A 6000-nucleotide genomic window follows, 5' to 3' on the forward strand; every position below is an offset into this window, starting at 1 on the left:
ACCAAGACTGGCTGGGAGCTGAAAAGCCCTAGCAGCTGGGGAAGAAGGGCCTGGGTGATGCAACCCCCTTTCCCCCACACTCTCTGCTGAAGCCCTGGTGGCTGGGTCGTTGCTCTGGGAAATGGAACCTCCAGTGCCCCACCGCTGCCTCTTGCAAATATGAGGGTCCCCCTCAAGCCAGGACCCCACAACATGTCTCCAGTTTTCCTAGGCTTCCTCTCTGCATCCCTAGGGTCATGCCTCCATTTTTCCCCCCACTCTTTCTAAAGCCCAAGCACATCCCTAAGTACTTCCAAGCAGTGGTTTCGCTGGGGGGTGGGCAGGGGGTGTGGACCACATCAGGTGACACACTCAGGGTCTGAGTGTGTGAAACCACCATTGGCCAAAATGGTAAAAATTATGAACAAATCAGAAAAGACTACAGCTGTGAAATGAATCAAGCCACTATCTCCACATTTAGCATTACCAGACATATGTTAAATTATGTTATCATTCTTCATATCTGTTGTACCGTGTTTTTTGGACTCCTATCAATGAAGTACCACTAAAATCTGGTTACTTTGAATGATACAGCCAAGTTCCACTGCACAACCAACCTGAGCTGTAATTAGTGAACCACATTGTTGGCTTGATAGCTGTAAGCCTCCAAAATATGTTTGAAGTCCTTTATTCCCAAGGAAATGCTAAATGTGGAGATAGTGGCTTGATTCATTTCACAGCTGTAGTCTTTTCTGATTTGTTTGTAATTTTCTACACTACTGCTTCCAATTTGATACTGTCTGGGTCTAGGATGACAATAAGAATGGGATAACAGATGATGAGCTCAAAATACTGAACACAATCATACTTGCCCTACATGTACTTACAATCAATATGTCACTTTGAGGAAGAAACCATCAGCCACTGGGCGAAGTTTGGACTATAAAATGTCAGAGAATCCAAGATACATTTCTTACATGTTTAGAGGCTGTTAGTACAGCTAGCTTGTTGGTGCAGAGGGAACACTAACGGAATGATTCCAAATAGATATCTTTTAATCCCTGAGTTAACACAGATGTTTCCTCCACAATTCCCAGAAGCATCTGCAGCACAGTATTAGGAATCAGACTAATTCCTGCAGAAAACAGGTGTTGCTCCTCACATTTTCTGTTGGAAACTCTTGCTTACTGTTTCTAAGTCTTGCACTGGAGAGTGAATTTCTTCCTAGAGTGAGTGACTGCATTTCATGTGCAAAGAAGAGACAGATCTGGATCTTCAATACTTCCAAGAGCCTATTTACAAGATGAGGTGTCCTAGATAACAATCCTGAACTCACTTCAGCTTCTAATGGAGTTACCAGTTCAAGAGGTAAGTCACAGGTTTCAGAGCACAGAAACAAAGGGATATTCCACACATTCCATAGCATGGCAGAAAACATGAGGTGCACTTCTCACAGTTTCAGATTATGTATGAAGGGGAACGTGCATGTTGTCCATTGCATAAGACCTGGAAGTAGGTGCAAAGAAAGCACAACTTCTGCAGAAAGAAAGCATAACTTTTGCAGAGTGCATTAACTGGCCCCAGATCAGCACCATCAGATAATAAATCTGAGGCCCTTGACAAGATGAGTGACAAAGAAAATAATAGAGGTCACATGTCTGTACAGATACATGGTGGCCACAACCCAACAAAGTAATGGAGTCCAAAGCCTCACTGATGTTTCCACCACCGTTACTCAGAGTATAGCCACTGTTGGAACTGAAAAATAGCTTGCCTTTTCAGCAACAGAAGCTACTGCAATGAACATCTCAAAGAAACCTCCAGCTGTGATTTTCTCATGCACACACTATGGGTATATTCAGTTTCCTTTCCTCTGGACCATATAGACTTCTACCAAAGAGTCCTTACTCTGGTGTAAGACTCCTTGGACTATAAAGTGGTTTCCAAACTGGTGGGTCGTGACCCACCAGGGAACCGGAAAAGCAACCGGAAAAGCAGAAATTGGCAGCAAAGGGATCACTACGATCACACAGCTGCCAGGCAGGGAAGGGCTTTTAACTTACCTGGGAGTTGTAATGGCTCTCCAGAGGATCTGGGCAGCCAGCAACCCCCTCTGCAGCCAACCTCGAGGCTTCAAAATGTTGAAAAAAAGAGAAAAAACCCACTTCCTGTTTCAGGACAAAAACTAGGAGGGTTTTTTCCCCCATTTTTTCAACATTTTGAGGCCTTAGGGAGGGCTGCAAAGGGGTTTTCAGGATCCCAGACCCTCTGGAGAGCCATAGGTAAATGAAAAAACCCTCACTGCCTGGCAGCAGCGTGATAGTAGCGATGACATTGCTGGCCCCTTGCCCACGCAAAGACTAGCAGGGTTCCCAAAGTCTGAGTATGACTTTGGGAACCATTGGTCTAGAGTTCTTTGTTACAGAATAAGGAAAACTGTTGGCCACACCCTCTGAGTTTAGGAGTCCGGTCAGGGGATGATCCAAAATAGTCAGGGAAGGTGGTATGGCTGAAGCATCTTGGAATTTCATGTTTAAATCATCACAATATTACTTGAGAACCATTTCTTACTCTTGTTTGTGTAAGCAAAAAAGATACACTCCTCCCTCAGCTGAACTCAACTGAAAAGTATCCAATAGACCTCACTATAACCACCCAAGTTGTAAAAAAGAAATGGGGAAACAACCTTTCTGAGCTTGACTGCTTTCAGAAAAAGTCTAAGGCCATATGATTTATGGGGGTTCTCAGTCCTTTAGAAGCCAGACTGTTATCCCAGCTTTTGCAAACTGCAGCACAGAAAGAAATAAAACACTTTCAGATTTTGTTCATGGTTTTGGCTTCAGGTCTTACTCTTGTCACTTTTAGTGTGTGTACTTTTATGTCAATGTGAGTGAACCTGGTTCTGTACTACAGCAACAGTGGAGGAGGTCACAAACTGTATGTGCTCCCAGCCTTTGTAAAACTATCACACAAAGCCTGCAATATGTTTACAACAATAGAAGATTTAGGGCCCAATCCTATCCAATTTTCCAGTGCCAGTGCAGCCGTGCCAATGGGGTGTGCACTGCATCCTGTGGTGGGGAGGCAGTCTTGGAAGCCTCCTCAAAGTATGGGAACATTTGTTCAGGGTTTACCTCAGGGCTACATTGCAGTTGCACCAGTGCTGGAAACTTTCCTACACCGGTGCAGCTGCAATGCAGCCCCGAGATAAGGCAACAAGCATTCCCTTACATTGAGGAGGCCTTTGTGACTGCCTTCCCACCACAGGATGCAGTGCATGCCCTATCAACACAGCTGCACTGGCACTGGAAAATTGGAAAATAAGGGCCCAATCCTACCCAACTTTCCAGTGCTGATGCAGCAGTTCTAACAGGGCACATGCTGCATCCTGTGCGGCAGGGGTAGTCACAGAGGCCTCCTCAATGTAAGGGAATGCTTGTTCCCTTATCTCAGGGTTGCATTGTGGCCGCAATGCAGCCCTGAAGTAAGGGAACAAATGTTTCCATACTTTGAGGAGGCCTCCAAGACTGCCTCCCCACCACAGGATGCAGTGCACACCCCTTTGGCACACCCCATTTGTTCCCTTGTCTCAGGGCTGCATTTGGGATGCATCTGTGCTGGAAAGTTGGATAGGATCAGGCCCTTAGCACAAAACATGCCCTAACTGGCACATCAGTGCTACTCAATGGCATCCCCTTTTAAAATACAACAGCAAGGAAATAGTACCTTAGTCCGTGGAGAGATCAAATGATTTAGTGCATTTGCAATTTTTAAAGGTGAGAGGTGTAATTTCAGTAATACGTCAGAATTAGAGGGTCAGCTTTTCTGTCTTTGAAATTATGGTTCCTCTGAAAGCTAACTCATTGTCAGTCCATTAGCAGCCAGCCGGAACACATCCATATGAGAATAATTGGCTATTGATACAGTAATGCTGAAAAGTTATTCTTATTTTTGTTCATTGCTACAGAAAGATAGGATCCTTTCTGCTTAATATTTTCAGTCATTTAAAAAAATCCTTATCCTTTGAGGATTAAAATCTATTTTAAGAATAAATCTAGCTTTCAATAAGGCAGCAAGGCAAAGACCATTACCCTGTATATTTTTATATTCTCATCAGTACCCTCTTGCCTGAGTCCTTTCATTGTCTTGGCTTCCATGACTGTCTGATGCTGATTTTCTTCCTATTCATTGAGTAGTTCATTGAGTAGTTCATTCAACTTTTCCATAAGAGGAAGCTCTTTCCCTTTGCTTTCCTTCTCTTCATTGGGTTATCTGTGCATTCCAATGGAGAATAACTGAATATCTCAATGATCTGCTATCAGCCCCCCTCCCACTATTTCTGGATGACCATATTAAATTCCATGGCTTTCATTACCTCCCAGTTTTGTAGACACCCAGCTTTAGCTATCTTTCACCATCTTTCCACATCATCCAATCCCACACCTTCAGCTGCAAGTCAGAGATTCCTACTTGGATTTTCTCATAACCAGCTCATAGCCCAATCCTGAACAGTGTGCACCGGCTTACCACCGGCACACACTGTTGCAAACGTGCCATAAGGCACATTTGCGGGCCCTGCCTCCAGGCAAGTGCCGGTGGTAGCCCAGCGCTGCAAACCACTAAGCAGCGCTGAGGTAAGTGTAGGATGCGGAGGCAGCCATTTTCAGCACCACTGCAGCCCTGCACCCCAGGCAGCTCAGGATTGGGCTGTCAGTCCAGTGTGGCCAAGTCTGAACTTCTCACCTGTCCTCTCAATTCCTCCTTTTCCTTGTATACTTTCCAGATACTACTATCCACCTGTTAAATAGGCATTAAGCCTTGACTTTGCCTTTGATCCCTCTCTTGTCTCCTACCCTTGTCTTCTTGTCCACTTCCATCCCGCAGAAAATCCTTGTCCTGTCAAATTTCTCTGTGGTCTTGCTCCTGTATCGCTTTGCCCTCAAATCCTAATATTGGCTCCTCCAGCTCCTTTACTTACTAAAAGTCTATCACCCTGTTCATTGATGCCACCCTTTCTCCTTATGCCCCACATGCCTCTGATGCCCTCTTTCTTTCCTCAGATCCCTCCTCAAGATCTACTTCTTCGACTAGACATCCAACATAAGGATCGTTCCCCAAATGCAGTGTTTGTCACTTCCAACAAGCACTATACAGTATTTGCAGGTGGGTTGCAGGGCTTTAGTGCATCACAATGGGGGCACAAGGCTTGCTGGAACTCTATCATTCCCCCTTCCCCTCCAACACACACATTATTCATCCTTCAGAACATCTACAATAGGGCAACATTCACATATACATCTATTTCATTGTGTGTATACACACAGTGCACAAAAGTACTTTCTGGCATATTCATTTTTGTTCATTAAGCACAAGAAATATTTCTTTACTATGTTGAGCATATTCAGTAACATATATCTCATTTGTTGTAATGGTACAGTATATTAAGGCCATCGAAGGCATTCACATAATCTTTTGCACGAAGTCCTGCAAAAGTGCCTAAAAATTATAAGTCCTCCATTTATTTCTAAAGGCTTATACAGTCACATCTTTCTTTGTGAGTGCTACTTAACTTTGTCAAGCAAATCTCTTGCACAAATAAAAAAGGCCAGAAATTGCTCTTTCTTAAAAATAATCTCTTTTGCTCTCATCACCATAACTTCTTATCTTTTCTGCCATCCATTAAAAATCAATCTCTGTATTTTCCACCAAAACAAAAAGTGCATACCTCTTCTTTAACCCTCTGGAATAACTCGTGGACATAAGAGAGAAAGTGCCTTCAATATTTAACATTAAATCACTTCCCTGCCAATTCATCCTAATCAAATCCTCCACAAAGTCAATAGCAATTACATTTTTCAAGGTGTTGTATTGCTTTGATCTCTCAGACGTCTGCCAGAAAATAACAGAGGTCTGTCATGGGGAAGAGAGAAGTTTGCTAATGCAACAAAGAAACAATAATTATCCATCCCACTTCAGACTTTGAATGAGGAGCTCAGATTGATTCACTGAAGTTCTATAGTT

This window comes from Tiliqua scincoides, chromosome 2, assembly GCF_035046505.1.
Source record: "Tiliqua scincoides isolate rTilSci1 chromosome 2, rTilSci1.hap2, whole genome shotgun sequence".
NCBI classification, from domain to species: domain Eukaryota; kingdom Metazoa; phylum Chordata; class Lepidosauria; order Squamata; family Scincidae; genus Tiliqua; species Tiliqua scincoides.